This window comes from Balaenoptera borealis (genome assembly GCF_965194805.1).
Source record: "Balaenoptera borealis genome assembly, chromosome: 21".
NCBI classification, from domain to species: Eukaryota; Metazoa; Chordata; class Mammalia; order Artiodactyla; family Balaenopteridae; genus Balaenoptera; species Balaenoptera borealis.
Window position 1 is genome coordinate 19,108,204 of NC_138880.1, and position 13,453 is coordinate 19,121,656.

A 13,453-nucleotide genomic window follows, 5' to 3' on the forward strand; every position below is an offset into this window, starting at 1 on the left:
ACTTCAAGCATCAGCATTTTTCAGCTCCTCCACAATTCAAAGAGGTAATCATTAGAGCTAAGAGAAGTTCTGTTAAAACCTTGCAATGCTGTAGTATGCTTGCTGGGTTAAGAAGCACAAACACCAAACCTCCCTTAAGCAGTAAATCTAAAAGAGGATTCCACCAACTCAGGAGCAGAGCAAACAGGTCGAGTGTGATCTACAAACCTTTTGTTGATACCTCAACAAAAAACTTTGAGCCCATTAAAAATCTTTCCCCTCTCAAAGGAAGTTAAGTATTTATATTCAAAATAAACCATAAAAAGGAGGCATAGAGCAGATTTATGAAAATGTTTTCACATAAAATAAGAAATTTAAAGAAATGTTAGCTTGCTCTCCTTCAATAAGATACGAAAGACATGTCCATGAGATAGGAGCAGAAAAACATGTATAGGAATAAAACATTTATTAAAAAGGGTACAAATAGCAGTTAAACTTACATTCTAGGCATAAGGTACTTTTATAGTGATTTATGAACTCAATTCTCTCAACAGCTCCATGACATAGATACTACTCCTCCCAGTTTTGCAGATGTAGAAAGTGAAGAACAGACGATTTAGGTAACTTGTCCAAGACTATACAAAAGTGAGTTCACAGAACTAGGATTCAAACCCAGAGATTCTGGCTCCAGAAGCCAAACACCTAACACCAGAGCACTTGGATATGGTTCCCAATTTGGCTACTGCGAATAGTGCTGCTATGAACGCTGGTGTCCAAGAATCTGCCTGTGTCCAGTTTTCAGTTCTTTTGGGCACATACTTAGGAGTGGAATTGTTGGGTCACATGGGAATTCTGTGTTTAACTTTCTGAGGAACTGCTCTTTTCCTTTCTTTAAGAGCCACCCTTTTCCATTCCTTCCTCTTCAGGGACTAATCCAATGATCCCAGTAGAAAATATAGAAGATTTTGGATTTCCAAGAAACTAAAACATCCAGAGCAAAATTAAAACCCTCTTTAGAGTTAGATTAGAACTGAAACTCCATAAAATTAAGGAAGTACTAATACTCTCTCACTTTTGTTCAGTGTTTACTAAATACCAAACATTGCTCTACTTACTTTCACTTATTTATGTATGTAATCTTCACAATAGTACTACAAGGTACGTATTACAATTATCCTCATTTCACAGTTAAGGAATCAAAGCAACACAGAAGATAAATAATTTGCCAAAGAATACACAGCTAGTAAATGGGAAGATTTGAATCAAAGCAGGTTTATATCCCAGGTCTAAGTATCAATATATACCCACCATGTTTTATGATTCAAGTAAAATGTAAATATTATTGAATTTCTGGAATTTGGCAGGCAAGAATTCCTCTTATCTTATTATTATAAATTGGGTTTACTTAATTTCCTCAAAGTATTATTTCAAATTTGAATTATAATCTTACCTTTTTATTAATAGTTTATTTTTACATGCTTTTGACCTGTAAGTCACAGCCTCAAGAAAATGTATTCTTCTGCTCTGTTATAGAACAGAAGAATATATTTACAAAATAAATATTTTTTAAAATCAAACTATTCTACATTTTCCTAAGTGGAGGGAAGGTTCATGGTTGTAACACTAATTTCGGCTCTTATTGAATTCAAGCTAAACAAGGTAGAGATGATCACTCATTGTTTTTAGTATGAGAAATATTGTTTTCTGACTTTTATCAGAAGTTTTACTTGCTTTTTAGCAAACAAATTATTGAATGAATAATTGATGACCAAACTTCTTGTGATTTAGAATCCATTTTTCAATAGACAAAAGTTTCAGTGAGTATATTGTTAAAGGTATTTTCCAGCCAAATCACTCTCAGACCCACAAGGATATGCTCAGCTTTTTTCTGGTGGGGGGGGGGGTGTTGGGGGGAGAGGGGGTATTTCATTATTTTCTTTTTTATTTTGCGACTGTGATTATTGAGAAATCCCAACAAATTCCCAATTTGTAGAAAAGTAGATAAGTTAGATGGAGATTCTCTTAGATGGAAATTGTTTGGATATGAAAAATTGCTGACAGTTATTATGGAATAATCATCCCCAGAAAGATGGATCCAAGAATACCATCTAGTGTTTTCCAGGCAAAGCCATTTTTGAAAACAAGCCCAACTGTTCTTATCTAAAGACAGCTTCCTAAAGAATTTACGTTTAATCTCACATTGTTTATTGTTTCAGAAAATGATTTGCATTTTTATCAAAGTAGAGTTAAGAAATGAGCATTCATTCAATATCTGCTTGTGAATAAAAAGTATCTATTTCAAAACAAAACAAAGATTTGCAGAAAGCAGAACTGAACGAAAACAGTGTAGTTTGACTCAGAATGTCTAGATTTGTTCCTGTTTAGCTCTATTTCTGTCAGACAGAATATTTGAAGGAATCTCAAATATTGTATAGGTCTCTGGGAAACAAAGGATGCATTTGATCACAGAAATCGTATGTTGTTTTATTCTTAATTAATTTAATCTTTTGTTAAGAATTTTACCCCCCTTTTCAGGAAGGGGATGAGATTTTACTTGCAATTAACTGCTATAATATTCTGAAATAATCTTATAGCTTCTCTCTGAATAATTGATTATTCACATGAAGAATTCTTCCAACCCACATCCCACTGTTTGCTGCTGAAGAGTACTGTGGTCACGTGGAGACATGAAATTATCTCCTTTAATGGCTATAGGAATGACAGCATAGCCCACAACTGAAGGGAGTTGTGTCAAATCCTCCCTCAAACATCATGTAAATTTCCAATTATTAATAAATATTATACATTCTTCACATTCTTTTTGACATTTAATTTTTATCAAAAAATCTTTGGAAATCTTGAACAGAAATTTTGTTTTTGTTTGCTTCACGCGCTGGGTTTCATTTCCACTAAAGTTCCATTAACAGGAGGCAAACTGCTGAATGGCTTTGGAAGTAGCTTTGTGAAAGCTAACTTTTCAACTGAGAGAAATCTCCCTGGGGATATCACAAAGACACAGAAACTTTAATTTTTTCTCAGCACATCTCCAGATTTTTAACATGTCTGAATTTAATGCACTAGAAACAAGCATATGCTGTCTTAACTAAAATCTCCTCTTGTATCTAAAAAAAATCTACCACAAAAATACTAGCTATTGATATGTTTATATATAAGGAGAAAAAAACTAAAATAATAAGCAAAGACAGAACCATAGCACAATCTGCAAAAGCAGAAGGCTATTGCTCCTTTACGGCAAATACATCTAATGGATATTTCTGAGCATGTATTTTTTTTCATCTTCGTTTGCCTCTGCAGATCAAATTCTACCATCATACAGGGTGCATTCAAATGAAATATAGTATTTCTGAACTTATCTTCACCAGCTATCCTTATCCAATGCCTTATCCAAATGCTGTAAGATTAATGTTACAATCCATTTGTAAAAATGGATCACTCAGGGAAAAGTTACTTTAAATCATCTCATAATCTAAAATTTCAGTAACAATAATTATGGTCAGTAATAATAACTCTTCCTGGAAATGATGTTAAGACTTTTTCTCTACCCAATCAACTCACTATATCAATTTTATATAAATTAAACATTCTCTGAAAGTTCCTATAATACAGGTTTAAAAAGTGTTAAATTTCAAAAGTTTTCTTTTCATTGCAGCTAGACTTTAAGTGAATTACCAAAATGGGGTATTATTTGGGCACAGATATAAATCAGCACACATAAATAACATATTTAATTTGCTATGCCATTTAATGTTAGAGAAATCAAATCTAGCCTTTGAGGAAAAAAACTTGCTATTATTTTTAATTCATCCATTTTTTTGCTGCAGAAATTTACTTAAAGTTTCTGCTTTTGGACATATATTAATTGAATTCCAGCTACACAGTGTGTATTATGTCAGATACTTTTAAATGACAGAAAACGTGACAATATAAATATATTCCACTTCTCAAGTAACTCACAATCTTTTGAGGGTGACTATATAACCACATACAACATAAGACAGATTTGACTTACTATATTATAAGAACCGCATAAACTTTTGATGCAAGATGCCAGACTGGGCAAATATGAGCTCCTGTCCTTTTTCATTTTCACTTTAAATAAAAATAGTGGTATATTCATATAATGGAATACTACACAGAAGTAAAAAAGAAAACTATTGATATATACAACAGCAAAGGTGAGTCTTACAGGCATTGTGTTGATTAAAAGGAGCCAGTTACAAAAAATTATGTAACTTATGATTCCATTTATACAAAGTTCAAGAAGAGATGAAACTGGTCTATAGTGGTAGAAGTCAGAAATGTGGCTAGAACACTTCAAATGTGAAAAGGTATTTTAATTAATTTAAATTTCATTAGCCACATGTGACTAGCAGCTACTGTACTGAACAGTACAGGGAGAGAAGATAAATCTGAGGATATCTAGAATATACAGAGAAAAGATAAAAATATAAAATATATGAGAGAAACAAGACTCATGAAGGATGTAGTCAGTATTTATCTAATGGGAGTTAGATAAAGTAAAAGGGAAGAAATGAATAAAAGAAAGCAAAGCATAAAATTAACCAGAGTAGACAAAAAGACACTGGTCATCAGACAAAAAGGGTCCAACACTTTAATAAAAGTGATTAATAAAAACGGGTTCATATCCTTATCTGTTTTTTTTTCTTCAGAGCGCCAACACTACACAAAAGTGCCTAAAGCTACCAAAAAGAGGAATCAGATTAACTACAATGGAATGAAAATAAGACCACTATCATACTTCTCTGCTGTAACACTTGCTCTCAGACTACAAAGCAGCAATGAATTTAAAACAACTGAGGGAAAATAAAGAACCAAGCAAAAACCTGACTTTGAGTTCCAAATTCTATATACCCAGACACATTATAAATCAATGATGGGGCACAATAAAGAAATTTCCAGACAAAAAAGAATTCAAAGTTTACCTCCCATGAACTCCTTTTGAAACAATAGTTCAAGATATATTTCAACAGACTTTTCAAGCAATTCAAAAGAAAGAGGGTAAGCAGCTAGTCTGCAAACTATTTCATTATCTTGTCTGGAGGACACTCTTGAGAGTGAAAGAAGCCAGATGATCTTGTCCAATTGCATTGTAGACATGTAAATAAGAGACTTTTCTGGTAAACAAGCTAATAGTTACTATTATGAAGAGAATCCTCATCTCAGGAATGCTTTGAGTGAGAGGTTCCTATTTAAAATTGCTTATGAACATAGAATCCATGGATTTACAAGGCATGGCTACCTCGAAAATATGAACATACCCACATTCATATGCAAAGAATGCATTACTGTTGACTTATCTTTAATTTCACTGGCTTTTTCCTGAGCTGTGTCAAGTCCACTGGTGAGCCTGCCAGGGGCAGTTTTCATATCTGTTATCAAAGTTTCATTTCTAGCATTTTCATGTGTCTCTTCCTTTTTGTTTGTATTTATCTGCTAAAATATCCCATATGTCTTTTCATTAGAACCTTCAACATATTAACCAGTTATTTTCAATTCCCTGTCTAATAATTCCAACATCTGGGGTATCTCTGAGTCTTTCTAGAATTAACTTTGTCTCTTGACAGTGAGGGGTTTTTTCCCTTGATTGTGTGTGTGTGTGTGTGTGTGTGTGTGTGTGTGTGTGTGTGTGTGTCTTCTACTTTTTTACTGATTTCCAGATACAGTGTGCAGAATGGTGGAGATGGGTGTAAGCAGTATTTATGCCTGGGGATGAGCACATATTTTCTTCTGTTAGACCGTTATTGTGGGAGGTTGAGTAAATCTACTCAGGAATTGAGCTCAGTTTGGATTTTGTTATTGCAATGGTTCACTACTCTCTTTAAATTTCTGTTTGTTCTTAGGTTGGGAGTGGCTTGCTGGTGGGTTTTCCTCAATGTTTCTGTTCCACTTTAAGCTTTAGGGCTTTCCTGTGCACCTGCATCTCAGAGAGGATATCTCGACACTTCTCCCCCAGGAACAGTCTGCTGTTTCTGTTTCTCGGAGCTTGAGGTATTGTGGTTGTGAGCTGGGGATGGGGTTCTCTGTTGTCCTGATTCAGCATCAGTTTAAGCGGCCCTTGTGTCCTGAGTCTTAACGTTTATGTTTTCTCAGTGACCTTGCCCCGAGCTCAATGACAGGAAAACTCTAATGGTCTAGGCTCTTCTGAGAACAGTTTTCTGCCCCTACCCTATAGATAAAGGTTTTTTGTTTGTTTTTAATGCTACCCTTCTCCCACCTGCCATGGAGACATCTCCTTGTACTGGGGCAACTGCTATTACCCCTAATATCTTATGACCTTTTTTTCTTAGGTGAGAGGAGACCAGGAGAGGCTCCGTGCCTTTCCCACAGTGGTCGCTGCACCTCTTCTCCAGGGCTGTGCCTTTCCAATGACTAAACTGTCTGCTACCTTCCCTGCCAACAACTGTTTTTATCAGTACACAGTGAGAAGGTCTGTGGAGAAAAGCCAACAAGGGAGTGTCTGTGGCTTCCAGGGCCTCGACTCCTACTACTCATCCTTTGGAAATTCATTAAAAAATCATAGCTGAACTCTTCTTTCCCACTTGGATGGTAGTCCTGTCCTCTGCCCATGCTCTCACACAGGTGAATGCATGCTCATTTCCCACCCCTCCTCAGGGGCACCTGACTTTCCTCAGATTCCAAGCTACTTGATTTTCCTGCAACATCAGTCCTCTATTGGGTCAGAGAAAAGTTATGATTTTTTAGACTCATATGGCTTTTTCTTGCCATAGGCTAGAGGTGCACGCTTTTAAAATTTTTACATCTTAGGCAGAATTCAATGTCCTGGAATTTTTTTAGGGTGCATCATCCGCTTTAATTCTACGTCTAAGTTTCCTGATACGTCCATACAAGAAACTATACAGGTGTGTTCTTTACTATTCAGTCATTTAGGGCCCATGCCTGACCATACAGCGGAGCCTTTGATCAAAGCACAACGGTCTATGAATATCCCAACACTCCCCTGAGCCTAACCCTCCATTGCTAAATAGATGCACCGCTAACCTTGTGCAAATTTGCACTTACCTTCCTCATCAACGTTTTACAAAACAGCAATGTGCCCTTCAGTGTGAATCCTCAGTCTAGAAACTCCTTTCAATGGACCAGGAAAACACCTTTTCCCCAGCTAGAAGAGAGAATCATAAGGTTCAGACCACATAGTGTGCTTGTAGGGCTTTATTTTTGGCTCTACATTCAGTGAAGCAACTGCTCACATAAGCTTTCTAGTCTTTCTGAACCCCAGCCCCCCTTAGCATTCTTCTAACGTATACCATTTCCGCTTTGTGAGCGAGCTTTGCTGTGCTGTACTCTCCCTATTTGAATGTCTCTTTGATATTGCTCAAGGTATTATCTGTATTTGTATTCTCAAAATTTTCTGATGCTTCTCAGTAGTAGGAATGATTTCAGCCAGTACTCAGTAGCAATCTCACTCTCCTCTCTTAAATGGTATATAACGTACAACTCAGTTTTTGAGCCATACCATAAGAGAACTTCACTGAATACCATTATTCAATTTCTGAAAATCCCTTCAATCTGCATATGCACTAGTTACAGACACTTCAAATATTATCTGAGAAGATAGATCATAAGGACCTAGTAAAAATGTCTGTTCCACCACCCTTGATATATCTGTAGCACTTGTTTCTGCTAAAGCCGCACTCAAATTCAGATTTCTTCCTGGTGAATTTATAGATTGGGCCAATAGGATTGATGTATAAATATGATTCCAGTAAAACCCAAATAGTCCGGCTAGTTTCTAAGCTTCTTGTCTGTTATCAGCGAATGGGAATGCTAATCATTTATTTCCCACAGTAGTAGGACTATCTCTGGTTGCTCCAGTTCATGTAATTCTTAGGAATTTCACAGGTTGGGCTGGACCTTAAGTCTTAGCTGGTTTATCAGCCAACCCCTGTTTTTCATCTTGGTGACTCTGATCTTTAATTCATTCTGATCTCCTTTCTGTAGATAGGTGATTATTATGAGATCATCACACAGACTGCTTTTTAACTCCAAGCCCCTCACAAGAATATGGCAATATGCTAGCAAATTTAAGAATTCTTGTCTCAGTGCAATGGATGAATACTGATTGACATTCCACGAGAGTATATATTGTGACTGGCTAGATTCCCAAATTGGAATGGCCATAATGGCATACCATCACCCTTGATCTGCACTTCCTTTATAGTCTTTACAATATCAGTTACAACTGAAGCAATCAAAAACACAACCTCACTTAATCCTTGGTACTCCAGGAACCATTTGTTTCATGCACTGGCCAGACAAGACTTTTTTAAAAGGGGGTTAAGGGGGCTCAAAACTCCCATTTTGACCATTTCCTTAATCTGAACAACAATCTCTTGTTGCCTTCATGGGATTCTGTATTTACTCTATACCACCAAAGAGGTCTTCAGCCACATTTTCCAGCTGAAATTTTACCCCTAACCTTATTTCTTATGCCTTTTGGAGCCTTATCTCTCTCCCCGCCATAGGGGTTCCTAGATAGTTATCTCCCATGTCTAGTGACCCTAAGAAGTTTGTGCATCACCACTAGGCCACTTCATCCAAACCATTGCAAAATGCTTAAGATTCTTTATGTGACACTGCTTGGGATGTTTCAGTTTTAAGAACCTTTTTTTTTTTTAATTCTTAGAAATTTACCTTTTTTTTTCTCTCTCTCTCTCAAAAACTCTTATTATCTAGATATTTGGACTTATTCTATTTTCTATATTTCTCAGCTGTTCTATCACATTTGTTTCCTTCTAGAAAAATAAGTACATCTATACTATCTTACAACTGAATTCACTCTTCAGCTATATCCATTTCTTATTCAATCCATGTATTATTCTCTTATTTCAACTATTAACTTTTTCATACCTAGTATTTCTACTTGATTATTTTTTCATCACATCTTGTTCTTGTTCCATACTGAAATATCTTCCCCTGTTCCTGTTTGCACATTTATTATGTTTATTTCAAATTCTGACTCATTAATTTTAATACTTTTGCTAATATGTTGACCAATTTATAGTTTTTAATTTTAAAATGTTATATTCCTAGAGTTTTTTTAAAGAAAGTATATCATTATTCTGACTTTTATTATTATTATTATTAAATTTGGCTTATCCCTGAAGGTTACCTGTTAATATGAATTGAGGAAGGGCAGCAGAAAGAGCCTTGATCAGTACTCTGAGGTCTAGTGTAGATGAAGAGGTGAGTCATTACCATAAGCCAGAATTAATCACTCTCATTTGGTTTCACCACACCAAGCAGCTTTTCAGGTCAATGCTCTACTTTCAAACACCAAAGAAAAGGTAGTCTCCCTAGATTGTCATTCATCAGCTCTGGAAGTTTGGAGAGAAATGGCTGAAAGAGATAAATTCAAAGCTGGTCAGTTCTCATAGGTTTTCCAACTCTTCACCCTATCAGGTTTTGCCCTGCCTTGATTTTATCCCTGAGAACACTTCCAGCAGGGGTGTGGGCCGATTGAGGTCGTGGCTTTCAGAGGTTTGGATGACCATTGTCTAATTCTGCAACAAGAAGGAAGGCAAGGTGGGGAGGGCCACAAGGACACTATTTAAACTGCCCTTTCCTGATTTATGCCTTAGCAGCTAAGCCAAAAGCCCTTTGCTGCAGTCTACAGTCATCTACCTGCCTTGCCACACTCCAATTCTAAGTAGCCATCTTTTTTTTCTAGGTATTTCTCACACTTTTATGAATCCATATTGCATTTCCCTCTATAATTTCCCTAGAGTTTATCTGCAGGAGAGAGGCAGCCATTTGTGCTAATTTTCAGTCTTGGCATAAATTGGAAACTTTCTCCTACAAGCGGGTTAATGAACAGGAAACAGAAGACGTCACTGTAATAGATTCAAAGCAGAGTACAGAATAGTCTTCTGAGATGTATAAGATCAGAATTCTGGAAGGAATCTCAAGCATCTTCTAATTCTACATTGACTGCCCTGATGGAATACATTTAAGCTGTTATTTCATTTAACAATATTCTCTCAAGTGAATAGTCTAGCTAGTTTAAAGTGTTGAAAAAATTGAAAGTTTTGTAGTTTAAATTAATTTAAAATTTGATTTAATACTTGACTTAAAATGATAAATTAATTCTAATAATTAATGAAAAATTTTTATTTAAATACAAGTAAACTTAAAACTAGATATAGATTGCAATGTTCTAAGAAAGATAACTGAATTCCTATTTTGAGCTGGGAAATCTATTTGAGGAAACCTGTCTCTAACTCTTCATATATATTGCAAATTTGTGTTATAGTTGCTTAAATCCACTATGCCAACAAAATATCTGACTTTCCCAGCTAGTCACTTATACCTCCCTGGAAATTTCTCAGAAGAGAAAGTTAATAGTGAGGTGATGGAGGAAATGTTGTCATGTATTCATAGACGGGGAATAGTTTCCCCTCTCTCAAGTCATACTATACCTACAGCAGATTTTGAAGTTATACCTATTTTAATCATTTTACAATATTGAGTTGCCTGAGTCAGAAAGGTCAAAGGAATTCCCAAGTAAGGCCCTCTATTCCCAATGATAACCATTTTACTCCTACCCTAAATTCCCAAATATTTAAGGCACAGAGCCAGTGGCATAACTGTACATATTTAACATCCAGACTGGATCATTTTTTTTATATATATAAATATAAATTTACTTATTTTTAGCTGCATTGGGTCTTCGCTGCTGCGCGCAGGCTTTCTCTAGTTTCGGCGAGCAGGGGCTGCTCTTCGTTGTGGTGCCCGCGGGCTTCTCATTGTGGTGGCTTCTCTTGTTGCAAAGCACAGGCTCAGTAGTTGTGACGTGCGGGCTTAGTTGCTCCGCGGCATGTGGGATCTTCCTGGACCAGAGCTCGAACCCATGTCCCCCTGCATGGGCAGGTGGATTCTTCACCACTGCGCCACAGGGAAGCCCCAGACTGGATCATTCCTAACAGACTCTTCTTCTGTAAAACACAAGTAATGGCAGTAATATCAGGAATTGAAACTATACAGGAAATGTTAATAACATTGCACATTTCAAAAGTGATCAAGACATTGTTTCAATCATCTCCTCTTTTTATTTTTTCGAATGTTTCTTTGTTGAAGTCCTTTGGGTCAATGTCATTTAGTGTTTTTATAGGAATCCAACTTCAAATTCCTTTATGAGAGTCAAAATAATTATGAATCAGTTGCTGGCTCTCGTAAATAATACAAAAAATCCCTTAGTTGTTTTTCAAGTAGTTTTTCTCTTCCTATTCTATTTCTTCATCTATATTTGTATTAGCGCTGGTAAAGGAGCCTAATGTACTTATGATTGAGTGTATGTCTTTATTAGAAATTATGAAAATAGGATAATACATTATCTGTTCACTCAGAGAAAGCCTAAAGTGGAAGAGATAAAGAATGCCATTAGCCAAGTAGAAACTGTCTTAAAGATATAATACCCAAGGGAATGATGATGGCAGCATAATATGAAACTCTAATTCTTTAGTGACCTGATTAGGCGATAGGGCTTGAGTTCATAGTGGTATGCATCATGATTAAATAATGCAAATTCCAGAAGAAAAAACAGAGAGTGACATCAGAAAATTGCTGAAATTATTTTTGTTTAAACACCTTTTTCAGAGAGGTGTAATTTATCATGAAGTGAATGGAAGAATATTTGACAGTAAGAAGGACTGCTGGGAATAGATTAGGTTAAATTGCTGTGTTACAGTAGTTCACTTTCTTGAATTGGCTACAAGTTTCTTTGCTAAATTCAAGCCATGTGCCATTTCCTATACCGCTTAGCCTGTAAAATTTAGGTTTTAACTAAAAATGCAGTAATGAAATTTTTAAAATTGGCATTACTTTATGTGGTAAAATTATTTCTAGAAATTAATATATTATACATTCAAATTGGCTGTATTTATTCTAGTTGACCCTAATATTCTATTATTGTGCTATTTGCAGAGAATGTAAAGGTTCAATGTGAATGTAAACATAAAGAAATCCTATACAGGACTGTCTGGCTTTGGTGATCCATTATTAAACAGGAACATCTCTGGGGCTACTGGCCTTGAACAATCAATCACCATAGAGCCGCTCCACAACCACTGAATAGCCATTAATTATGAATCATTATATCTATACTATAGCTTGACCACCTTCTAGGTTGCCTCTTCACCAGGTGACTTGACTTCGCCAATGAATGACAGCAGAGGTGGCACGAGTCACTTCCAGGCAGAATGTGCAAGAAGCTACGCATGTTTTTTCTCCCTCTCTGGTCCCTCTGCCACAAGAGCAGCACCAGCCCATAAGAAGCTGCTCATCCGCCTGGATTCTGGACTCAAGATATTGAAGATATTCAGTGCCAGCCGATCTTTAATAGACATTTCGTATGAGCAAGAAATCTTTGTTGACCTATTTCCAGTGTGCAGTTACTGCAGCATAACTAAGCCTTAGATGAATAATCAAATGTATACTTCAAAGACTAGAAAAAAATACATCAAAAGGTTGGCAGTAACCATGCCCGATATTTTGAAGAGGTAGGATCGTGAGGAATCTTTTCACTTTTTGTATTTCTGCATTTAACCAACAATATCTATTTAAATATTGGAATCAAAATAGCCCTTTGGAAATACTATGAAGTCAAATACCTTTAATATATTCATACCTTGATGTTCTAATTCCAGCCCATTATGGGCATCTAGAAATCTATTGTGAGAAACAATACATCTATTCTTCCTATACAGACAGAATGAATTACATACTTTCAACCCTCAAAACTCTGGAAGTATAGACCTAACTACTGGTGTCAGAGTGGCCAAAAAAAAAAAAAAAAAAAAAGAAGGCCACAAACCCTAAGCCCTTAATTCCAATTCTGTGTGCCACAAATATTCTCATAGTCTGAATCAAGATGGTTGGTGGTTGGTAAGAGGTATTATGCTAGTAATTCCTTCTGTAAAATAAGTTATTTGCTGGCACTTAAACTTTACCAACCGAGTTTTAAGGGGGTATCTTACTCCAGAGTACCATCTGAACTAACAGGACGAGCCCCATAGCAGTTGCAGCCAGGAAACATGTTCCTGGCTCAGTCCACTGATCTCCCCAACTGCATTTCTATTCCTTAAAACTGCTTTGTTCTTCAGCCCCTAGAAATAGAAGCCTGCTTCTCACTGGTCCAGTTCTCTCAAGATCACAACACCAGAAACAGCCTAACTGGCTTTGATTCTTTTACTCCTAAGTTTAACATATTTTTTGGGGGTTTTGAATTACTTTGTTTTTACTAGTAAAGGTTAGAAATTCAAAAACAAAAGGACAAAAAGCATTTAATGAATTTTATAAGGATTAATGAATACCATGTCTCAAATAAGTGATATATATCTAAATGTTTAACACTTTTCCATTTTGCTAATTTCTCTCTTTATTGGAGTGAGATCATCAATCATAACACTATTCTTTA